The sequence below is a fragment of the Cricetulus griseus genome (genome assembly GCF_003668045.3).
Source record: "Cricetulus griseus strain 17A/GY chromosome 1 unlocalized genomic scaffold, alternate assembly CriGri-PICRH-1.0 chr1_0, whole genome shotgun sequence".
Taxonomy (NCBI): domain Eukaryota; kingdom Metazoa; phylum Chordata; class Mammalia; order Rodentia; family Cricetidae; genus Cricetulus; species Cricetulus griseus.
The window spans coordinates 2,096,869-2,122,434 of record NW_023276806.1 but is presented as its reverse complement, the minus strand read 5'-3'; the positions used below and the strand labels follow the sequence as shown (position 1 = coordinate 2,122,434).

At 41.8% G+C, this 25,566-nt stretch overlaps 2 long non-coding RNA genes across 3 annotated transcripts in view; both read right to left on the bottom strand.

Annotated features, from left to right (window-relative positions):
• LOC118239601 overlaps positions 1-17,224 on the bottom strand; it is a 47,441-nt gene extending 30,217 nt beyond the window's left edge. The window contains exon 1 of the long non-coding RNA XR_004772179.1: positions 17,094-17,224. This is a non-coding gene — a long non-coding RNA (uncharacterized LOC118239601). The remainder of the gene's footprint in view (positions 1-17,093) is intronic.
• Positions 17,225-17,227: 3 nt separating this feature from the next.
• On the bottom strand, positions 17,228-21,858 carry LOC113833449. 2 transcript variants are annotated; one of them, XR_004772177.1, is made up of 5 exons: positions 21,657-21,858; positions 20,131-20,382; positions 18,552-18,659; positions 17,665-17,754; positions 17,228-17,280 (listed from the first exon to the last, which is right to left on the bottom strand). It is a non-coding gene; the product is annotated as an uncharacterized LOC113833449 (long non-coding RNA). The 2 variants fall into 2 exon arrangements; XR_004772176.1 differs by lacking the exon at positions 21,657-21,858 and having other exon boundaries at positions 20,131-21,639.
• Between the last annotated feature and the right edge of the window lie 3,708 nt (positions 21,859-25,566).

Here is a 25,566-nt window from a genome sequence, read left to right as displayed (position 1 = left end):
CATATGAATGTGCAGGGGAGCACTGCGGTACCACAGTGAGGAGGCGTAACTTAAACACATAGCAGGGATGGAGGGATGCACAGATGTATCCCCACTCACCTCAAAACCAAGCGTGGAGTTCCCACAGGACCAAAAAGTGCAAGAGGAATGCAGTAAAAGCCAAAGTGGAAAATCCGGGAGACGTTGCCTGTGGCGGTAAACAACGTGTCCAGATTCATCACCGTTAGTCTCACTACAGGCTTTCCTTTCCTGTGGTGCCATCAGGTGAGGAGCCGGATCCACCTCTCTCTTGCTTTGTTGCCTTCGAGAGTCTCAAAAGATACCAGAAAGCCCTTCTGCCTATTTTGCAGCCCTTGATCTTCCAACTCCCTTTCTCGTTTCTGATCATGTTTGTATCATCGCCATCATCATTATGATCATTATTATTTACTTTTTCTTTGCTTCCACAACTCGGAACCTAAATTGCACGCCTAACATTGCAAGCCATCAGAAAAGATAATTGCTTGAGTGTAATAATGTTGACTGGCAGCTTCATCTCTAAACTACTTATCAGTTCACACTCCATACATCAGGAATTGAGAGAACATGACACCCCTGTCAGTAAAACAAAACAATCTTGTGACAGCGTTTCAGTTGGATTTTTCACCTGGCACTCACCACATTAGCATTCAGTTAAAATAACTCCATTAGTTATTCCAAAGCAAAACAAAACAAAAATCTTTATTAAATCACACACATATGTAAAAAAAAAAAATAGTAGAATTGCACCGGATCCGGGGTTTTCGTCCACTTCAAAATTACCTGTCTCCATTTAGTACAACATGGTGTGTGTGTGTGTGTGTGTGTGTGTGGTTTTTGAGACAGGGTTTCTCTATGTAACAGACTTGGCTGTCCTGGAACTCCTTTTGTAGATCATGCTGGCCTGGAACTGATAGAAATCTGCGTTCCTCTGCCTCCTGAGGCATGCACCACTATGCCCAGCTTTATTGCATTTTAAAATTAGTTTCCAACAATAAGCCAGTTATAGGTCTCATGTATAAGTATAGATAGATAGATGGATAGACAAATAGATAGGTAATAGATAGACGATGATAGATAGATAGATAGATAGATAGATAGATAGATAGATAGACAAAGTGAATCATTCTTCTCACCAGGAAATAAACATCGGGCCCAACAGTAAGCACATGTCAATCTGCACAGCACAGCCTGGGGTGTCTTGGGGCCTTCTAAGTCTCTACAGATGAGTACAGAGTGCCAAGCAGACTTCCAAAAGCTGTGAGCCCTGCTTGCAAAGCACAGACTAAGATTTCCAAAAGTTTGTCCAAAACTATGGTCATGCTTCCTCTTAAAAACACACTATCTCCTTGCCAAGGACATTTCTCAACCTTCAGAGGACAGCAGAGAGTGGTGATCGATGCTATGAGCTAGAGTCAAGTGAAATGTGCTTTCATTGTACCTCTGCTATGACTGGCATGGGGGGAGGTGGACAGACCCCCTAAATCCTCTGAGCCTTGATTATCTGGCTACAAATTATGGATAATAATGTTGTGTCCATTGGCAGCAAGCAGGGTCTCTTAGACATGCTGGTCAAACAGGATTTCCATCTGTTTAAGTGATAAAGATATATAGATTTCATCTGAAAAGAAACATATTTACTTTAATAAACAAGTTTAAGAGGGAAAATATGAACTGATGTGTACTTATAATCCCAGAACTAGGAAGATGGAGGCAGAAGAATCTGAATTCAATACCAGCCTGACCTACACAGAGACCCTGCCTCACATAAACAAAACCCAAGGGGAAACCCTGCTCAACCTTCCACCCGCCTGTGTGCTCAGGGCCAGAGAAGGCTACTCTGGGGAAGGAGGAACATACAGGGTATCCTGGCAACCTTGGCCCCAATCCTAGGCCTCTGGACCCCATCCATTTCTGAAGGCAATTTTGGCTGCCTTTCCAGTGATCTTGGAAAGTGATGAATTTAGCAACTCTATTTGTTTTTCTTTTTCTTATTTTGGTTTTTCAAGACAGGGTTTCTCTGTGTAGCCCTGGCTCTCCTGGAAATTGCTTTGTAGAGCAGGCTGGTTTCGAACTCACAGAGAATCACCCACCCCTGGCTCCCAAGTGTTTGGATTAAAAGTGTTTGAAACCACTGCCCTGTTTGAATTTAGCAACTCTTACACTGTTTCTTAATCCTCGCCTAAAATCTGAGACAATGGGAAAGCCCCATTTGACAACCTATTAAGCTGATATGCTTGTTCCAAGTCTTGTAAATGTCAATAAAAACAGCCTGTATAAGAAAAGTGTTGGAAATGCTAAAATAATCAATGAGATATCATCATCAGTAATGTTTTCTCCACAACTGGAAAAATACCAAACCTATGTGCCACAAGCAGATCAGACTTTATTCTCAAAGTCTCCCTATTAGAAAAACAAAACAAACAAAAAAAAAAAAACAAAAAACAAAAAAAAAACAACCACAATGTGTTTAGAAAATGTGTCTCACTAGGAGGAAATGCCAGGTAAATGTGCCTCCGTGGAAAGTAAGATTCACAGTCAGCTTCTGCCTTTTGCCTTGAAATTTCTGCCTTGGCTGGGTGTCACTTGGCTCCCTGAAGCATTCTCAGCCTTCTGGAGTTTCCTCTGCATCACAGCATGGCTAGGAGCCTGAGTGCTGCATCTGACAGGCTTCCTGGCCAGATGCCTGGGGGGGGGGGTAGTGTGGATATAAGTGGGTACGAGTGCAATCGAGTGTGTGGATGTGACAATGTGTGTGCCTGTGTCTCCTGAATGGTGTGAAAGATGATGAAGAATGCAGTCCACAGGTCCCTTTCACACAGCATGGTTCCATGATAGTGTGTGTGAGTGTGCATGAGTGTATGAGTGTATGTGTGTACATTGAGGTAAGTGCATGCATGCGTGTGTGTGTGTGTGTGTGTGTGTGTGTGTGTGTGTGTAAAAGTGTGCTTGAGTGTGTGAGTGTGGATATGGAAGTGTTGTGTATAAATGTCTGCATGTGAATGTGTATGGTTTTGTGTGTGTGAGTGCAGGAGTGTGTATTCATGTGTGTTAGTGTGAGTGTATATGAGGGTGTGTATGTGTGTACAGTGAGGTAAATTGTGTGTATGTGTGAAAGAGTGTTTGTGTGTGTATGTATATGGAAGAGTTGTGTGTAAATGAAATGTATGAGTGTGAATGTGTATGTTTTGTATATGTGAGTACAGGAGTGTGTATTCATGTGTGTTTGTGTGAGTGTGTATGAATGTGTGTGCACCCATGTACACATGTGCTCTGCTTAGGATGGTACACAGAAGCACCATCAATGTTCAGGGTGAGCGTGGGCAGAAGTTCCTTCTCAAGCAGCTGGTTTCACGGTGATATGTGCCTGGTGCCTCCTGCTGGCGAGGCACACTGAAGCTCTGGGCTCTGAGAGACACTTGAGCTTCTGTCTTATGACTGTGGGCATCTGGTTGCCTGGGAAGGGATGTGAGATCCACAGGAGGGCAGGATCTCAGTCACCTCTCAGACCTGTGACCTAGTCTTGAGTGACCCAGCTGGACTGGCGGTGAGTAAAGAAGCTCACAGTCTTCTGTCTCTTCAGTTCTGTTGGTGTGATTACAGTTCCTTAAATATTTTCCCATTTTGCTGAAGACACTTGCTAATATACCATCACTTTCTTTTTTGTTAGAGAGTTTTTTCTCTCTCTCTCTCTCTCTCTCTCCCCCCCCCCCCCCCTCTCTCTCTCTCTCTGTGTGTGCTGGGAATGGAACTCAGGTCCCCAGGTAGAGCAGCAAGTGCTCTTGAATATTAAGCATCTTTCCAAACATTCTTTTTATTATTAAATTTTTATTTAAATTAGAAACAAGCTTGTTTTACGTGTCAATTCCAGTTCCCTCTCCCTCCCCTCCTCCTCTGCCCCCCCCCCACTGACCCTCTATCTCATCCTCTTTCTGCTCCCCAGGGAGGGAGAGGCCTTCCATTGGGGAATCTTAGAAGTCTGTCATATCATTTGGAGCAGGGCCTAGACCCTTCCCCATGTATCTAGACTGAGAGAGTAAACCCCCATGGGGAATGAACTCCCAAAGTCCATTCATATACTAGGAATAAATACTGATCCACTACCAGAGGCCTCATAGATTAACTAGACCTCCAAACTGATACCCACGTTCAGGGGGTCTGGGTCAATCCTATGCTGGTTCCCCAGCTATCAGTCTGGGTCCATGAGCTTGTTCAGGTCAGTTGTTTCTGTGGGTTTTACCAGCCTGATCTTGACCCCTTTGCTCATCACTCTTCCCTCTTTGCAACTGGATTCCAGGAGTTCAGTTCACTGTTTAGCTGTGGGTGTTTGGTTCTGCTTCCATCAGCTACTAGATGAAGGCTCTAGGGTGGCATATAAGGTAGTTATCAATCTCATTATCGGGGAAGGGCACTTAAGGCAGCCTCTCCACTATTGCTTATATTGTTAGATGGGGTCATCCTTGTAGATCTCTGGACATTTTCCTAGTGCCAGATTTCTCTTTAAACCTATAATGGCTCCCTCTATTATGGTATCTCTTTTCTTTCTCTCCTCTATTCTTCCCCCAACTCAACCTTTCTCTCCCTCATGTCCTCCTCCCCCCTCCTCTCTTCCCCTTCTCTTTTTCCTAACTATTCTCCCATACCCCAATGCTCCCAATTAGCTCAGAAGATCTTGCCCCTTTCCCCTTCTCCAGGGAACCATGTATGTCTCTCTTAGGGTCCTCCTTGTTTCCTAGCTTCTCTGACAGTGTGGATTGTAGGCTCCATATATGAGTGAGTACATACTATGTTTGTCTTTTTGTGACTGGGTTACCTCACTCAGGATGGTTTCTTCTAGCTCCATTCATTTGCCTTTGAATTTCAAGATTCCATAGGTTTTTTGTTTTGTTTTTCTGATGAGTAATACTCCATTGTGTAAATGTACCACATTTTCTCTATCCATTCTTCAGTTGAGGGGCATCTAGGTTGTTCCAGGTTCTGGCTATTACAAATAATGCTGCTATGAACATAGTTGAACAGATGTCCTTGTTGTATGAATGTGCATCCTTTGAGTATATGCCTAAGACCAACTCCCATTTTCCTGAGGAACCACCATACTCATTTCCAAAGTGGCTGTATGAGTTGGCACTCCCACCAGCAATGGAGGAGTGTTCCCTCTTCTTTACATCCTCTCCAGCATAAACTGTCATTGGTGTTTTTTTCTTTTATTTTATCCATTCTGACAGGAGTAAGATAGTATCTCAGAGTTGTTTTGATTTGTATTCCCTGATGGCTAAGGATGTTGAGCACTTTCTTAAGTGTCTTTCAGCCATTTTAGATTCCTCTATTGAGAATTGTCTATATAGTTCTGTACCCCACTGTTTAATTGGATTAGTTGGTGTTTTGGTGACTAGCTTCTTGAGTTCTTTGTGTATTTTGGAAATCATCCCCCTGTCAGAAGTGGGGTTGGTGAATGTCTTTTCACATTCTGTGGGCTGCTATTTTGTCTTATTGACTGTGTCCTTTGCCTTACAAAAGCTTCTCAGTTTCAGGAGGTCCCATTTATTAAATGTCAATCTCAGTGTCTGTGCTACTGGTGTTATGTTCAGAAACAAGTCTCCTGTACCAATTCCTTCAAGAGTCCCTCCCAGGGTGGAGGGCTGGTGGGAGGAGGGGGTTGGGGTAGAGGAGAGGGAGAAGGTTGAAGCAAGCTTGTTTGTAATTTGAACTTACAAAAAAAAAGAATAAAAAAGAGTACCTCCCACTTTCTCTTCTAAGAGGTTGAGTGTGGCTGGACTTATGTTGAGGTCTTTGATCCATTTGGACTTAAGTTTTGTGCATGGTGATAGATATGGATCTATCTGCAGTCTTCCACATGCCAGTATCCAGTTATACCAGCACCATTTGTTGAAGATGCTTTCTTTTTTCCATTATATAATTTTAGCTTCTTAGTCAAAATTCAGGTGTTTGTAGGTGTGTGTGTTAATATCAGGATTTTCAGTTCCATTCCATTGGTCTACCTATCTATTTTTGTGCCAATAACAAGTTGTTTTCAGTAAGATAGCTCTATAACAGAGCTTGAAATCAGGGATGGTGATGTCACTGGAAGGTACTTTATTGGACAGGGTTGTTTTAGCTATCCTGGTCTTTTGTTTTCCATATAAAGTTGAGAATTGTTCTTTCAAGGTCTGTGAAGAATTGTGCTGGGATTTTGATGGGGAATGCATTGAATCTGTAGATTGCTTTTGGCAAGATTACCATTTTTACTACGTTGAAACTACCTATCAAAAGCATGGGAGATCTTTCCATTTTCTGGCATTTTCTTTAATTTCTTTCTTTAAAGACTCAAAGTTCTTGTGATACAGGTCTTTCACTTGTTTGGTTAGCATTACTCCAATGTATTTTATGTTGTTTGTGGTAATTGTAAAGGGTGATGTTTTTCTGGTTTCTTTCTCAGATTTATCATCTGTATATAGTAGGGCTACTGATTTTTTTTTTAGTTAATCTTGTATCCTGCCACTTTGCTGAAGATGTTTATCAGCTATAGGAGTTCCCTGGTTGAATTTTCCAGTTACTTATGTAAACTATCATATTGTCTACAAGTAGTGAAAGTTTGGCTTCTTCCTTTTCAATTTGCATCACCTTGATCTCCTTTTGTTGTCTCATTGCTCTAGCTAGAACTTCAAGTATAATATTGAAGAGATATGGAGAGAGTGGACAGCCTTGTCTTGTTCCTGATTCTAGAGGAATCATGTTGAGTTTCTCTCCATTTAGTTTAATGTTGGCTGTTGATTTGCTGTATATTGCTTTTTTATGTTCAGGTATGTTCCTGTTATCCCTGATCTCTCCAAGACCTTTATCATGAAGGGGTGTTGGACTTTGTCAAAGGCTTTTACAACATCTAATGAGATGATCATGTGGGGTTTTTTTTCAGTTTGTTTATATGGTGGATTACATTGATGGATTTTCGTATATTGAACCATCCTTGCATCCCTGGGATGAAACCTACTTTATCATGGTGGATGATTTTCCTGATGTGTTCTTGGATTCTATTTGCCAATATTTTATTGAGTATTTTTGCATTAATGTTCATGAGGGATATTGGTCTGTAGTTCTCTTTCTTAGTTGTGTCTTTGTGTGGCTTGGGTATCAAAGTGATTGTAGCCTCGTAAAAAGAGTTTGGCAATGACCCTTCTGCTTCTATTGTGTGGAACAATTTGAGGAGTATTGGTATTAGCTGTTCTTTTAATTTCTGGTAGAATTATGCATTGAAGCCATCTGGCTCTGAGCTTTTTTTTGGTTGGGAGACTTTTGATGACTGCTTCTATTTCATTGGGGATTATAAGTCTATTAAAATTGCTTACCTGTTCTTGATTTAATTTTGGTAATTGATATCTATCCAGACAATTGTCCATTTCCTTTAAATTTTCTAATTTTGTGGACTACTAATATTGAGGGGTATTAATGGCCATTGATTGTTAATTCTTGTTTGTTTTGGATTTGGTGGTGGTGGTGGTGGTATTGTGTGTGGATTCCCCCCCAAACACACTTTTTTTCTTTGGGCTGTTGGTAAAGTGAGATTATCCATTGCCTATGTTTTTGTGAATATAGTTAACTTCCTTAGATTGGAGTTTTCCTTCCAGTACTTTCTGTAGGGCTGGATTTGTGGGTAAGTATTGTTTAAATCTGTTCTTGTCGTGGAATATCTTGTTTTCTCCATCTATAGTGATTGAGGGTTTTGCTGGGTATAGTAGTCTAGGCTGGCATCCGTGATCTGTTAGTGTTTGTAGAACATCTATCCAGGACCTTCTGGCTTTCAGAGTTTCCAAGGAGAAGTCAGGTGTAATTCTGATAGGTTTGCTTTTATATGTTACCTGGCCTTTTTCCTTTGCTGCTCTTAATATTCTTTCTTTATTCTGTGGTGAGGGGACTTTTTTGTGGTCCACTCTATTCAGTGTTCTGCATGTTTCTTGTACTTTCATTGGCATGTCTTTCTTCAGGTTGGGAAAGTTTTCTTCTGTGATTTTGTTGAATATGCTTTCTGCACCTTTGAGTTTTGTGTGTGTGTGTGTGTGTGTGTGTTTGTGTGTGTGTGTGTGTGTGTGTGTGTGTGTGTGTGTGTGTGTGTGTGTGTTTTGTTTGTTTTTTGTTTTTTGAGACAGGGTTTCTCTGTGCAGCTTTGGAGCCTATCCTGGCACTCTCTCTGGAGACCAGGCTGGCCTCGAACTCACAGAGATCCGCCTGCTTCTGCCTCCCAAATGCTGGGATTAAAGGCATGCGCCAATGCCCGGCTGAGGGGGGTTTCTTCACCTTCTTCTATACCTATTATTCTTAGATTTGGCCTTTTCACAGTGTCCCATATTTCCTGGATATTTTGTGTTAGGGATTTGCTGGAATTAAGATTTTCTTTGGTCGATGAATCTATTTCTTCTAGTGTATCTTCAATGCCTGAGATTCTCTCTTCCATCTCTTGTATTCTTTTGGTTATGCTTGCATCTGTAGTTCCTGATCATTTACCCAGCTTTTCTATTTCCAGCATTCCCTCAGACTGTGTTTTTTTTTTTTAATTGTCTCTATTTCAGCTTTCAAGCCTTGCAATGTTTGAATTATTTCCTTCACTTGTTTGGTTGTTTTTTCTTGGCTTTCCTTGTTTTCTTTAAAAGATTTGTTTATTTCTTGCAATTTTTGGTTTGTCTTTTCCTCCATTTCTTGAATTTTTGTTTGTATTTTCTTCCATTTCTTTAAGGGATTTTCTCATTACCTCTTTGAGGTTCTCTATCATCTTCATAAAGTTGTTTTTAGTTTCATTCTCTTTACTTCATCTGTGTTGGGATCTCCAGGTCTTGCTGGTGTGGAGCACCTAGACTCTGGTGGTCTCATATTGTTTTTTCTGTTGTTGAATGTGTTTGTATATTGTCTTCTTCCCATCCCTTCTTCCAATGGGTACAGGTGGTGTTTCTTCCTTCCTCTCCTGGTAGGTACGGGTCCAAGGTTTCCTTTCAGTGGGTGCAAGTAGTTCCAATATTCCCATGGTTCTCCTCCTCCTGTGGGTGGAGATGGGACTAGCACTGAGACATTGACAGACTCTGGATGGGCTGGTCCGCTGGATGGGTTCCTCCCATGCACAGTCCCCAGGCCTCAGGAGGCTCCAAGCAGGGCCCCAATGCTTTTTTAAAATGTATTTATTTATTATATATACAGTATTCTGCCTGCATGTATTCCTGCAGGCCAGAAGAGGGCGCCAGATCTCATTACAGATGTTTGTGAGCCACCATGTGGTTGCTGGGAATTGAACTCAGGACCTCTGGAAGAGCAGCCAATGCTCTTAACCTCTGAGCCATTTCTCCAAACCCCCTCCAACCATTCTTAAGACTCACGAATCAAGACACAAGAAGACAGATGAGTGTCTCTGCCAAGTTTTCACATAGGGAAGCACATGCCCATTGACCACTTCAAAATCTTATGAGTGCCCTTCCCCTGTAGTGATGACTACCTTATATGCCATCCTCAAGCCTTCATCCAGTGGCTGATGGAAGTAGAGGCATCACCCACAGCTAAACACTGAATTGAACTCTGGAACCTAGTTGCAGAGAGGGAGGAGTGATGAGCAAAGAGATCAAGACCAGGCTCGTGAAAACCACAGAAATAGCTGACCTGAACAAGGGGTTGCTCATGGACCCGAGACTGCTGTCTGGGAGGCCATCATGGGACTGATCCAGACCCCTGAACTTGGATGTCAGTGAGGAGGCCTCGGCACTCTATGGGGCCTCTCGTACTAGATCAGTATTTAACCCGGGAGTAAGAAAAGACTTTGGGAGCCCATCCCATGTGGAGAGAATGCTCTCTCAGCCTGGACACATGGGGGAGGGCCTAGGCCCTGCCCCCATGATATGACAGATTTTGGGGATGCCCCATGGAGAGCCTTACCCTCCCTGTGGAGCAGAGAGGGGATGGAAGGAGTTTGGTGTGGGTTAGGGGAGGAGGGGAGGGAGAGGTAGCTGGTATTGAATTTATAATAAAAGTATACATTCTATTAATACAAAAAAGTAACTCACAGAAATATAATTAATGGAAAGGCACACACTGAAAAGTTTCAGAATATGAGTTAAACATGATTAAACACATTTAATTCTGAAATACTATTAGCATAAGGAATGAGGAGCATACAAAATAAAAGAAAGAGAAGGACAGGGAATGAGTCAGCAGAGATCATCAACAAAAGACACTAACACTGTGGAAAGCCACAGCCAGGCATTGACATCTGAAGTCAAAGACTACAATAGAGAACTCCCAACCATCTCAGGAAGTTCCAGAAACAGGTGGCTGTGCAGATAGGACTAAAAATCTGCCATGACAGCATGCATGCCCAGAATATGGGCTTTTCTGCATTGCTTCTGTGTCATTAGCTAGAGAGGAGCCTGCATCTCCACACCCCAGAACAATGACATAATCGACTTTAAGAACAAAGCCTGTTTTGGAATCGAAGATAAAATACGTGTTTCATACTAAACACTGCATGCCCACCCCCAGTAGACAGCAAACCAATTTGTCTGAATGAGCCCAGCAGGGTTCTGCCCTCCAGGAAATGTGGAAGACTCTCCAGCAGGGAAACTTAGGGGCCTAAGAGAAAATATCCACAGAGTTGACATTTTAGAGCCACCCAAGCAGATGGCTTTGCAGTTGTCCACAAGCTCCCCACGCTCAAAGAACTAGAAATTTTTATTCAGATCTTCCTACCTCAAGCAGGTTTAAATGCCAAAGCATGAAGAGATACCTGGAAGAAGTTTCTGGAAATAAATGCAGAAATCAAAGTTAAGAATGAAAAAAAGAATCAGAGAGGTAATCAGAAATCCTCTCTAAAAGTTAAATATCTCTAGGGGGATAAGAGGGATGACTGTATCCTTAGCATCAGAATGATTTTTAAAGTAGATGAGGTGAAGGAGGAAAAGGCTTGCAGAAAAGAAATAGCTATGGGAATTTTCAAATAGTTGAAAATATTCAATAAAAAGATGGGTGATAAATTAAGGATGTTTTGAAAATATAATGGCAAAGGGATAGAAATTAGGAAAAAATTTATTTTACGTGTGTGTGTGTGTGTGTGTGTGTGTGTGTGTGTGTGTGTGTGTGTGTGTGTGTGTGTGTGTGTGTGTGTGTGTGTGTGTGTGTGTGTGTGTGTGTGTATCAGGTAATTGGTAATTATTGCTGGTGGCCCAACATCCAACTGGAAGTTTATTAGAAAGAAAAAAGTTACCAAACTTAACAAAAATAACATAAATGTTTTCAGAAATGGTGAATATAACTTTTCATACTGTTTTACCACTGAGGCTGAACAGGGTACATGATTAAAAGACCAACATCTAATCTCCTTGTAAAATTTCAAAACACACAATAACAGTTCCATAAATGGAGACCAACCATCAGATATTCAAGTTAGCATCAGACTTAAAGACTGCATGAAGAGATAGACAGAAACCAGCAAAGCCTGTTTCATTCTGTTGCTGTGAAGACACCAGGAAGGAAAGCAGCTTTCAGGAGGGGAGGGCTCATTTGACTTACACTTCCAGCACACAGTTCATCCAGGGCAGTCAGGGTAGGAACTCAAGCAGGAATGTGAAGAAACGCTACTCAGTGGCTCCCTCAAAGCCTCATCAAAGTCTAGCTTTCTTCTACAGCCCAGACCACCTGCTTAAGAAGTGTTGCCACCCACAGTGGGCTGGGTCCACCTAAACCAGTTAACCATTGAGACACTACCCCACAGATGCACACATAATTCCTTAATCTAATCTTTCCTAGACTGTAGTAATATAAAGCTGACAAAGTTAAAGGACAAGGCCTTATTTCTAATATAAAACTCTATCCCCAGCTGCATTTTAATTAAGTTGTAAAAACAGGATCAGTTAAATTTGACTAGTATTTATCACTTTGCACCAAAACCAACTAAATTGATCAAAGACCTAAATGTGAAACCTGAAACTTGTAGAAGAAAACATAGGTAATACCCTACAAGAAATAGGCATACCCCAGTAATTAAGGCCAAAAACTGACAAATGGGACATCATAAAACTGACTCTAAAAAAATGACTCTAAAAATCTTTGACACAGCTGGAGTAAAAATCAACAGGGGAAGAAGAAACCCACAGGACGGGAGACAATCTTTGTCAGCTATGTATCATCTGACAGAAGATTGGTATCCAAACTATATAAAGAACTCAAAAAACTTTACACATTTGAAAAGATAGTCCTGGTATCTGAACAGTATTCTCAAAAAAATGGCTAATAAATGTCTAACAAAATATTCACTGTCCTTGGCAATTGGAAAAACTGGTAAAGCTTTTTTATAAAAACAGATAAAATTTTTGTAAGTTTTGATATAGCCGACACTGAATCATTTTGGTTACTGTTTATTCTGTGAAGTCTAGTCTTTGTTATTATTAAATGATAAAGGATCCTAAAATGCACTGTCGTACAGTGTAATCATTTTATGATTATACATTTTTTTAGTTCTGAGGTCTCAGAGATCTGTGGAGATCCATGACCAGTTGCTGAGGCCCCTACTATGTCACATCTCAAATAAGACTCACTCAAAAGACCTGTTGGCATCTGTTCCTTACAGCCTGGCTTTTCTGCAGCATGGCTCCAAGACTAGACAGAGCTTTCCTTTAATGGCCAAGTGTCATGAGCCATGCATACAGCATCACTTCCTCCACAGACAAAGCCTACACCTAAGTCTAAAGCACAGAAACACGGGTCCTACTTCCCAACAGTGAGGGTTTGCAACGGTGCCTGCTGAAGAGACTCGAAAGGGATATCTGGACTCTCCAGGACACGTATGGGCTCCCAGGTGTCTCTGCTTACACATATGGGTAATAACTATCTTCTAAGGGACTGTACTCAGACCAGCATATTTCAAACTGTATACTTTGGATGTGTGAGCAATTTCAAAAAACTAACTTCTACATCCCGAACTTAAAATGCATGCCTGAGAATACTCATGCTGGCTGCTCCTGTCTTTGTCACACTTAAAAAAAAGGGGGGGTGGAGCCTGTCAAACACTTGACCATTTTACTAATGGATGTTGACATCAAGTAGAAGGATCTCTAGCTGCAAACAGTAGCGCAGCTCAAAATATTGGAACTGTGCTGAGAAGGAAAATGACTCTAATAACTGAATAATGGTCCTGAAATTGTTTCAATTCTTTGTCTTTAATAAAGTTGAAAGAAGTCCTAATTGAGCTGACAGCTGGTAGATCATTAAAAATAATTTTGATGATAGATAGTGAAGCGATTGTGGGCATATAACTTGGAAGGAGTTCAACTGTTTGAGTGGCTCTGCTAAACCAATGCTCCACTCCTAGCTACTTATTTATGGAAATGCATCTTCTCAAATCTTATATCTACAAGAAAAGGAAATAGAATAGATTGATTCTGTCATTGTCTCCTTCTAGAAATAAGTAATATTTGGAGGCATATGTTTGTTGAACAAAAATAGCCCAACTGTCAGAACAATGGATGCGTGTTAGAAATAAACTTTTATGTTTCTCTGAATTCAAAAGTATTTATGTGGTTTAGATTGTGTACTATTTAAGCACACTGAAGTTTTAATTCGGAAGAAATGTTAGCATCTACATTCTCATGGTCACAGATTTTAATTTCTTTTTCATGGATGTACATTTTCTACAGCAGGAAGAGGAAGATTCCTAAAGGACTTTAAGGCAGAAAGAATTTGCAATGCCTATTACAGATGAATCTGTGGAAGTGTTTTAATATGGATTACACCTAAACAGATTCTTTTCAAGAGATAATCAAGTTTTTGTGTTAGGTCTTAAAACACTCCATAGAATGTATATTTTACAATTATTTAAGTTTAGAATGAGAGATTGAGGAATATAAGGGGTATCTTCAAATTTAAAATCATTTATTTATATTAAAATAGCCTTCCAAAAGCATGAAGTGGGAGCCTAATTCCACATAAACTTTTTTATTATATTCCACAAAAAGATGCCTCTGGACCTCTTCCCATCCCACTCAGCTCCCTACTGTACCTGTGTGCATCTGTCAGCACAGGAGAAACTCGAAAGTCTTCCTTCAAATCCAGTAGATTAGTGTAACTCAATATTGTTATTTTCCTAGACCCAGCTAACTAGAGCTGCTGAGAATACTAGTTTTTAGTCAATAGGAAGGAACATGCCTATAGTAGTAGTAGTAAATAATAATAATAATAATAATAATAATAACTTCCAAACTGTAAACTTTGGAGGAATAAGGAACACAGAGACACACAGAATAGACAGTTGTCCATTTATTTTGAAGGCTGTTGAAAATGTCTGCCATACACAAGACTTAGGAATCCAGATGTGAGCTCTCTGCCTCGGTGCCCTCCTCAAACAGTCTTGTGGACATTATTGCCCCAGTGCTCACAGGATATATTCTAATGTCTATGAGTGGAGTGCTGAATGATGGAAGGAATTGAGGTTCATATCTTTGGGAGTCACTAGGTAGCCCTTGCCACCTTCAGCAATTTTCATATTAAGTGCTAATTTAATTTGAGTTCTAGCATCTGAACTGTAGTTTCCACTTCAGCACGGACTCTAACTGCATCCATGCCACCTACAGTGTGTTGTGATGTAGCTTCATGTGCCTACCCTACATGGCTAAACTACATACTTCAGAAGGGTGAGTCTGAGAATCCTCGTCCCTAAAAACATTCCCTAGTTGATTCACATGCACAGAATTGATGAAGAAGAATCAATTTAGTAATAAGAAAAGCTAGGGCAACTCATCTAAAGGTTATAAAAGCAGGAAATAGAGGCAAAGTCTCTTTATTGGAGAAAATGTCAAACACTGTGCCAGACCCAGCACGGTCTCATCAGCCCTCTTGTAGGTGGTGTGCCAGGACCTTGACTGAACTTCAGGCAGCAGAGGAAAACAACCAAATGCTGCTAGAAACCAACCATAAATGAGAGGGACTGAGTGGGATGGGGAGCTGTTCTAAGAGGACACAGCAGAGAACCTGACTGCTATGGAAGACAGAGAGGATCCCCATGCCCCAAGCAGCAGACAACCTTGAAATGTTTCTTTATTCCAAGTCTGTGACTGCTAAACAAATTAATCCCCCAAATCATTGGTTTAGCTATTTAAAGGTCTGTCAAATAGTGTGTGGAACCTTCTATAAAAATTAACTGGATGCATTTTTTACTTTTTTTTGCTATTAAACATTTGAAACTGTGTCAAATGATAGTACACTAGGTAAAATCTATTTAAGAAAAAAATCAGTAATTATCTGCCTAGTTTGGACCTCCCAGGCAGCCAACTCCTGTTTGACTTTCCTGACTCATAATCCCTAGCACTCTCAAAGGAGGAGGTGGTACGGAGATCAACTGTTCATCTTAGAAAAGGCTTGCCAACCTAGCTCCCTGTAATTCCTCTAAGGCGTTTGAAGTCTACTGTTGCCAATCCATACTTAGGCTCCCAGCTGCCCATAGTCTAGGAAGGAAGGAATGGCCTTTCTGTAACTGTCCTGGGGCCCCATGTCTATACCTTGTTAATTTTGGCTTGATTGCTGACATAGTGAGGGCAAGCAGGCAAAGAATGAACATAACTTCCTTCTTCCATTGTTCTTATATAGGCTTCCAGAAGAAGGTATGGCCCGGATTAAAGGTGTGCCTTCTCACCTCAGGATCTAGATCAAAAGCCTGTTCTTTCAGTCTCAAGATACTGATCACAGGTGTGCCCTCTATTTCTGGATTGCAGTTCATTCCAGATATAGTCAAGTTAACCACCAGACATAGACAGATTTCTGTGAATTTGAGGCTAGCCTGGTCTACAGAGTGAGTTCCAGAGCAGTCAGTGTTGTTACACAGAGAAACCCTGTCTTGAAAAACAAAATATAAACAAACAAACAAAAAAGAATAGCCACCACACCATCCAAGTGGGGATGTTTACTTTCACTCATAAATTTAGGAATCAATGTTGAATCTGAAGCAGCTCCAACTTAGCCAAAAGGTAAACATTAGAAAAACATCCAAATAAGTGGAGACCTGCAAGCTCATAACACTACTGAGAAACCTGAGTGAGTGTGTGTGTGTGCCCTTTTCTCATCATGTCACTGTTCTTTCAGACGACACAGCAGTGCTTGGGGAAGGACATTACCTACTGCCTTTCTTTGAATCTGGGAATCACCTGCAAACATCCTTTCCCTTGGAGAGCCTGAAGCAGCACTCAAGAGGGAGTTGGTGTTTCAATACATTGTTCTTATTCAGAGGCCTCCTGAGGGTGAGTCACACTTTTCCCTTGTACCTCAGTCTTTCCTCTTAATTAAATGTCTACTAGCATTTAATGGTATTTTAGGTCTTTAAATGATTTTTTATTGTCTTTAATAAATTTATCAATGGACAGCATCTTCAAAAACTCAAGCAATATCATGATCTATAAAACAAAATCAAAGGAATAGTTTCAATTCACTCAAGAAAACTGTTAAAAGTGGGAGCAAGTGTGTCTCTGACTCTTCTACCTGCTCCTGGGGCTCTTTTCCTCCTGTTGGATTGCCTTGTCCAGTTTTTTTGTGAAGGCTTCTGCCTGTCTTATTGTGTTTTACTTTGTCATGTGTCATTGTTGTCTCTTTTCTGACAAGAGGATATGGGGAGAGGGTGGATCCTGGAGAAAGGGGAGATGGGATGGGTTGGGAAGAGTGGAGGGAGGGGAAACTGGTCAGGATGTATTGTATGAGAGAATATATTTTCAATTTGAAAAAAGAGATTTAAAAAAAACTGCTACATATGTGTTGACTCCATTCTTAGACTAGGATGAAAGCCAACACTTGAATGACATAGTCAGGCCATGGTTACAGCTTTTAACAGTGCTGTGTTGGATACGTGACAGGTGCTCAGACTTACTGCCCAAACCCTGACTGCCCAGAGAGTTGTGCTGATACTGTCCAAGGATTGCTGAAGAAAATGGAAAGACAATAAGAGGCACTGCTTATGCTAGAAGATGAACTAGTGAATGTGTGCCTTTTTTTTGTTAGTAAATTAACCTGTTAATTCTGTGAATTGCTGTTGTTGTCAAATGCTATGTACTCAATAGACACATAATCCTTACCTGGCAAGAATATATTCCTGATTAACAGTGGAGGGATAATAGGAAAATCGGCAGCCAGATACAAAAGGCAATCAGGGCAGAGCCACTGCCAAATGGCACTGAGCCTCACACATTAGGAAATCGGATTTGATCTCCACAAATCAGTAGCTGTGACACTGTGTATGTCCTTGAGCCTGCATTTCTTGATCTGTGAAACAAAGTAATAACACCTCACTCATGAAGCAATGGAGGATAATAGATGTAAAAAATGCTTTGTAAATTTTAAAGTAGCTAGAAATATAAGATACTATTAATTCTGTTTCTTGTTAGTGTCACCCGTGAGCTATGAAAGCATAGTCACAGTCCTGGAAAGTACAAATTTAAGATGAAGCATTTGTCAAAGCCATCCCATTGGAAGAAGCAATATAAACAGTTTAATGAGTAGTCATACTTTTCCAGATACAGTGGCGGATGAAATATCACTGAAGATATTAAACAAGCCTCTATCTTAAAAGGATGTACTGAAATGCACATAAGGCCCACAGGATGATTCCATAGGCTCCCCTAGGAGTGTCTACGAGCAATAACACACCTGTGCTGTGATGTGATTCAGGTAAGAGGTGGGTGCTGGTCCTGGGGCAGATCTGTGTCCCCCTCTACACATCTCTAAACAGTGAGTGCTCTGCAAAAACAGGAGAAACCACAGTTCATGTCAGTGTAAGAAAGCACCCAGAACAGAATCATCTTCACAACTGCATCACTGAGGTTCCTGGAACACCCAGAACAGGGGAGTGCTAGACACAGTCACTCCTTACAATGTGACTGGATAACAGCAAGGCTTCTCTTGCGACTGAGTTCACTGAGCCAGAGGAGGTTTAATTGCCCATCACTGCCCCAGGTCATTCTTTCCAGGAAGACCCCACAGGTTCCAAGAATGATCTTCCAACACCACCATGTACTTATCCCATAATTAAATACATACATACATACATACATACACACACACACACACACACACACACACACACACACACTGCTTGAATAAATAAACTGTGGTGTAATTGTGCATCACAATATTCTAAAACAATGAAAAGAAGTGAACTTACAAATTCATCAAGAGCATGTGGAAATCTAATCAGCAAGGAAAGAAGCAATGCTGTTAGCAGCTAAGACTTTGTCAAAACCACCGAGGAGAGGGAGGATTTGTTTTGGCTCAAAGCTTTTTGGAAGCAGGTATCCTGGGCCAAGAAGTTCACACCTTGACTGACAGGAAGCAGAGAGGCATGCTGGTGCTGGGCCAGTCTCCTCCCCTTTCCAGTTAAACTGGGGCTCCAGCCTGTGGGATGGTAGTGTGCTCACTCAGGATAGATCTACTGCTCACAGTTAATACTCTCTGGAAATGCATTCTTACTCACACTAGTCCCTGCATTTTTCAATCCAATCAAGTTAACAATCAAGGCTAATCATCAATGACACAACCTGTCCCGAGGGCTCCATCCAACCATAGAGACACTTGCTCATCCACGTCCATTGCTGTTCTCACAGTAGCCAGGAAATGGGGTCAAGTTGCATGTCCATCAACAGAGACTGGATAATGAAAATATGGTATGTGCACAGTGTGAGATCTTTTTAACCAAAAGGAAGTAGAATTACAAAGTTCTTGGGAAAACAATAGGGAGAATTTGAAAACGTTTTATTAGCCGAGGTGACCCATGGTCAGAAAGACAAATGCCATACGTCCTCTCTCAGATGTAGACCTTAACTTCTAATCACACACACTATCTAGCCATTGACAAGTGCACAGAATCCAAAACAGGTGGTGATAACTAAGGCAGCACTTCTTTACAATCTTGACTAAATTTCATCCCAGCCAAAGGTATAATCAAGTCCTCCTCCAGTGTCTTCTTGGTTCTGATATATGAACCATTAGGCACATAGTGGAAAGCTATACAGTTCTTATTTTGCTGATCCCTTGACTGATGGGAGAAAAGACAGGAAATCTGGATCGGGTAGGCATACCATTATGACAAAACAAAACTGTGAATTTGGACATTTTTTTTTTCTTCCTCAACTTTCCTGTGCCTCTCTCCACGTCATTTCTGTCCCATCTCCCTTCTTTCTTCCTTTCACTTTCCAGGGGATTGCTAAGGGCATTCATTGATTTTCTGTGTTTTTCAAGATTCTTCAAAAAAAAAAAAAAAAGAATCAACAGGAGTGTGTGTGTGTGTGTGTGTGTGTGTGTGTGTGTATTGCACACACATGTGATATACCTATATTATATATAAAGAAATGTACTATGAGGAATTGGATCACATTATAGATGCTGAGAAGCCCCCAAGACTGTAGCCTGAGAGCCAGAGATCAACTCCAGTCTGAGTCTGGGAACCTAGATTAGGCTTGCTATGAGAAACTAATGTTTCAATTATGGTCCTAGGGTAGTGGGAACTGATGGCCCTACTGAAGCCATCAACTTGGAAGAGTTCCTTCCTACTATCGTGGAGCTAGTCTTTTGTCCCATTGGAGTCCAGCTCCCTGTGTTGGGGCTGCTCACATCGAGAGCAATCTGCTATTACTAAACATCCTCACAGACACGCCAAGATTAGCAAATGACCAGATACCTGGACACCTATGGTACAGTTAAGCGGACACAAGATTAGCCACCCACAGCCTGGAGGTTGGACAGAAAATTCTAAAATAGTCTGGATGTTCTGTCTCCTGAACCACAACGCTTGGCACAACACCTGACAAGAAGCCAAAGTTCATTGGTAGAAGAGGTTGTGGTGATGTCTACTGACACATTGGCCCATGCAGTTCCCACACACTACGTGGGCAATGTTCACAAATGTCCTACGTCTTAGCATAAAGGCAACCCTTGAGACATCATCCACTTCAAGGAAAGGTAAACTCTGACTTGGCAGCTTTGGGCCTGAAGCTCAGATGCCTGGAACTGTTCTGTCCTTTATGTTCCTATGGAAAGTCAGCTTGTGAGAGGAACAGCCCAGGGGAGACTGAATATCATCTGCGCTCAGAATCAATCAGCACATAAATCCAGGTTCACCTGTGGATTTCTCAGGGTCATGAACCAGTAAATTCCCTTTGACTTAAGGTGAGTAAATGCCACTTGCAACAATAAAGCTCCAAACTGTTGTAAAACTGGATGCTAGAAGCCATGTACTGTACATAACATGCCCTGAAATGTGGTTCTCACAGAGACCAGATAAGCAGAGAGAGAAGAGTCCATTCCTTGGATCACAGAGTGGGTTGTGTGCTGTGCATGGAACTCAAGGCAAACAGCTGGAATCTGTGGCTTCTGTGAAAAAAAGGAAATGTTGACCCCACCAAAGGCATGAAATAAACCTGCAACCACATGAAGGGAGGTTGGCTAAGGTGCCCCAACCCAAGGGAGGCAAACCAGGAGGACACTGATCCCAGTAACACATTTGGAAGCCTGACACCAAATCTGTCAGTCTAGATCAAGCCTGGAAACAAGCCACACTGAGAGACCAAACAAGGCAAGCTTCGTACAATGAATTGTGTATTATGAAATACAAGACTTCTCTGGTGCCCTTGGGTTGAAGGAGAGTGCCTAAGCAAGGACAAATTGGGGACCCCCCCCCACCAGCTGCATGTGTTTAAGACCCTTTAGGATGTGGCCCTAAGACTGACCTAGGCTATCTGCACATGTTACAGTTTTGTAGTGTGGTCTCCTTGTGGTGCTCCTAACAGTGTGAGCAGAGTCTCTGACTCTGTTGCCTGCTGTGAATACAGGACAGTGGAGTGATTGGCCCTAAATAGGTTGTTGATACCACTCACTGAAAGGCTTAGGGAACACTGCAGAAGAACCCACAGGAGAGCTGCAGGGGCAAGGGGATGCTGTGAAATCCAAATGTGACTCGACCCCTGCCTTCATGAATTTACTGCAGCTGCAGTTACCAGGCAAGACTGAGCCCCTTGACTTTTCATCACAGAGGGGAAGGCTCATGAGGCCTGTGCCTGGGGGAGGATTGGCAATTAATGTCATCTGTGAGAAACAATGTAACTTTCCTCAGTGCTGGAGCTACTGAGAAGTTGCCTGCTTCCAGTAAATAGCCTCCCACCCACACTCACACAGACAACCCTAATTAAACTAATTAATGAATGAATGAAACATAATTAAACTCTGTGGGTCACACACACCAAAAAGACATGAGGGGATGGCGACTTTTGGGGGAAAAATACATTACAGCTGAAGGAGGCATGAGAGAGGATAATGGGGATGAAAATGACTGAAATTCATTGTGTGTGTGTGTGTGTGTGTGTGTGTGTGTGTATGAAATTGTCAAAGAATGGAAAATGAATTTTAAAAAAGAAGGGAGGACCTACAGGAAAAGCTTCATCAAACTGGGAACATGAAAATATTTAACTGTTATTATCTATAATAATAATTTATCCTAAGTTTTCATCTGCTAAAAATTGCCCTTAAATCTTCCTGGTAAAAGAATTCTGCAATGGCAACAGAATAAGACTTGAAAAGGAAGCACTTATTTTCAGTAAAAAAAGAAAACCATAGAGAATTCTTTCCATTCTGTTAGTGGTGGTGCATACCTTTAATCCCAGCACTTGGAAGGCAGAGACAGGCAAATGTCTGAGTTTGAGTCCAGCCTGGTCTACAGAGTGTTCCAGGACATCCAGGGCGACACAGAGAAACCCTGTCTTGAAAGAGAAATAAAGAATCCTAAGTAAACAAGCATAATATGACAGATTGTTTCTATAAAAACTGAAATATCCAAGACTAAAGACCATTCTCTCTCTCTCTCTCTCTCTCTCTCTCTCTCTCTCTCTCTCTCTCTCTCTCTGTGTGTGTGTGTGTGTGTGTGTGTGTGTGTGTGTGTGTGTGTGTTTTAAGAGACAAAGCTTCCAAGGAACATAATTTAGGATTTTTTTTTTTTTACTTATTAGTCTTTTTTCAATGTGTGTACCCCCGCCCATGTGTTGGGGTATGCATGCATGCAGAAGTCAGAGATCAGTTTAGCTTCCTCAATGGTTTCTGCACATTGTTTTTTGAGGCAAGGTTTCTCCCTGAGTCTGAAGCTCACTGACTGAATGGCTATACTTGCTGACCAACAAACCCCAAGATACCTTCCTGTTTCTGCCTCCGTCTACTCTGGGATGACAGGTGAGCAGCGCTCTACCCAGCTGTTCATGCAGGTGCAGAGGATTCTAACTCAGATCTCCTTGCTTCCATGGCAAGCACTTTGCCAGCCGAGGCAGCTCCTCAGCTCCTCTGCTTCATGTTTTTGATGCTAAGACAGCCACTTTATGGAATACGCACCAAAAAAAGTACATATAGCATAAGTCCCATTTAAGTAACACTGGCTCTTGGAAATTTTGATTTAAATATTCAGACTTATTTGTTTGCTTTACAATTTTTCCTAAGTGCTTCAGTATTCTTCGGTTTTTATAGTCACAAACCTTTGTTATTAGAAGCCTTACTTCACCTCAAATACTTTATGTACTATTTGAAAAAAAAAAAAAAAGAAGTACCTAGGGGGAAATTCCTGTAAGAAGAGTAAACCCAATTTAACAGAAAATATAGAAAATTGTTGATGAAGTGCTTTGTGTGTGCATGTTCCACCCAAAGGAAGCATCAGCCAGGCTCTGGAGTGTGCGGAGAATGGAAGACACGCGGCACTGGTGCTGGGTAATGGCTCATTTTAGTGTCAGGTTGGTTGTATTGAGTGTCAACATTATATAGCAAGTTCCCAAGGGGATTGAGGAAGGGGCTGGGTGGGGGGATTGAGATCTCAGCCCCTCTACTGTTAGATGAGCTCACAGGCTACAAGATAAAAGTTACATATACTGTGAGGGCCAGGCAATAGCTAGTTTTATTGCTGTGGTTCAAACTACTCATGAGTTTATGTGTGTTTTTATGGGGAGACTGCATTTAAATAACATTCTAACATGAGATTTGCCAGAGAAAACAAATCCTGTGAATTGCTGTCCTGATTTGTAGACTCTGTTTCCCTTTCAAAAACAATGGCACAACAGTCAGGACATTAGACCATTCTCAGTTATAACAATGGATTGCATGCTTGGTTTAAAATATCCAAAATGGGGTTTGGAGAGACAGTTCAGCAGTGAGGAGCACTGCTGCTCTTCCAAACAACCAGGGTTCAGCTCCCAACATCCACACGGTGGCTCACAACCACTTTTTCCTCCAGTGCCAGAGATCTAACCCCTCTTCCGGCATTCTGCAGCACCAGGCACTCGGGTGGTGAACAGACAGACATTCAATCACTCGAGATACATAGAAAACATTAAAGTAATAACAAATATCCTTTTAAAGTATCAGAAATACATTTTGTGTGTATGCAAGGAATTCCCTGTGTCACCTATAAAAAATACTCATCTCTACAGTCCACAGAAAGTCTCCTACCACCTCCTCTGTGCCATGTTTCTGCTTTGGAAATCTGTCTGTTGTAGGGGAAAGTCAAAATTTGTAAAAGTCTTTGATTCCCATGGACCCACTAAGCACCATGTTTCACATGGGACATAAAATAATGATTATGTATACATATTGGTACAATTCCCAAAGTGTGTCTTTGCCCAAGAGAAGCAGGGGCAAGCAAAGGGGGAGACAGGGATATTCAACTCACTTACCCATGGTGCAGCACAGGCTCCAAAAACCAAATGTCATCGAAATGGAATTGAGTTTTGAAAGAAACATATGTAGTTAAAAATTTCAGCCATTTTGTCAGACTACCTCTCAGGTAAGTATGGTTTAGCGAATTCCCACTGCTCTAGGGGCAGGCTCCTTATGACTGAATTTGTATTCCACCCTCTAGTACAAGTAAGATGAAGACTAAAACTCTACCACAGCATGAGCAACTGGAAAATGTTTCTTAATACACGCATAGACATGCACAGTATGTTTAAGAATCTGGTCAGTTAATGTTCAGTCAAGACTTTAAGTGAAGAGCCAGGCTGCTAAGGAGCAAATATGAACTAGGCAGAGGGTATGAGAGAACATGGGTGTTTCTAGCATAGAGAACACTTTACATGCTTGACAGTGAAAAGAAAGTTGTAAAATGACAGAAACTGAGCACATAATAAATGGCATAATTTCAGAGCAATAACTAGCCCAGGGGTAGAAGTTTGGAGACAAGGGCAAAAGTCAGGAAAGCAGAGTGATGGTGTCAGGAGGGCAGAAGATGATGATGAGAGCTGCAAGTCATCTCAGAGGAGGCAAGAAGGTCAGATACCCTTGGCACAGTGATGAGGCCGGCAAGGAGGGAAGGGAGCAGACAGAACCATGACAGTAAACAACCTTGAGGCAGAGGCGTAAAGGCTTCAAGTGTGTAATGCTGACTGTCTTGGTGAGGCAGAAAAATGATCTACAAAGCACAAAGCTTAAAATGTGATGAGACTGCATGTCCACAGAGGAAATGGGCTGAAAGGGTCTGATGAAAACTTGTAGGAGCACAGAGAGGCTGGACAGAACAAAGACAGAACGGGCCGTTGGCAGTGAGACGTGCCCTATCAATACTCAATCCCTAGTTGAGGATCAGAACAGAAGTGGACCACGGAATGAGAGGGAGGCCTGGAGTGTGCTGGGGCTTAATGGTACCAGTGTCAGGTTTAACTCAATGGCCCCCGGTTGCCTGTGTGGCTTAAAAAGAAATGAAACACAAGCAGACTCTCGAAGGAGAATCTGCAGGGTGAGAAGCAGATGCTCGCTCTCCCACACATCGCCTCTCTGTGGCGTCTTCAGCCTTCCCCTCCACGCTTCCTGTGTCCCTGCAAATCCACGGCTCTGCTACCCCCTGCTTAAGAGCTTCTCCGTCCTTAACTCTCCCCCTACCACCCGGCTCAGTCCTCAAGACTCACCTAGGACCTCCCTTGTTAAAGGCCCCTATGATTAACTGCTACCTGATAAAGCAGGAAAGGAAGAAGGGAGAAGGGAGAGAAGGAAAAGCTCCTCATATTCTTCCCCTTCCTATAGATACACACCATTATCTCACAGGAAAAAAAAAAAAAACCACATGATGCTGGTCAGACCAACTGTTAGTATTTAGGCCTCTGTACTGGCCTGTCCTTGGGGTTCTGATAGGACACGCCCTCAGCTGCTGCCACTAAGAGCACCACCACCTGTGCCTATTCACTATGTTCCCTTTAAAAGGGCCCTTCGTGCCTCCCATCCCTCTCTTTTTTCTCTCCCTCTCTGTCTGTCCCTCTCCCTCTCTGCCTCTCTTTTCTCTCCCCCACTGCTCCTGTCCCTGGAGGTCACTATCCCCCTTTGCCCTTTTTTTTGATCCTATTACCCTAATTAAAAAAAAAAAACCTCCATTTGAATTCTGTTGCATGGTGTCTTTCTCAAGACTTATCATTACATACTTTTTAAAAAAAATTATAACACCAACAGTTTCACAACACTTCCACAATTTCCAGGCAACAACTGAAACTAACACAATTCCAGTTCCAGCCTAACTCAGTGAGGAGGTGAATGTTTGCCCTT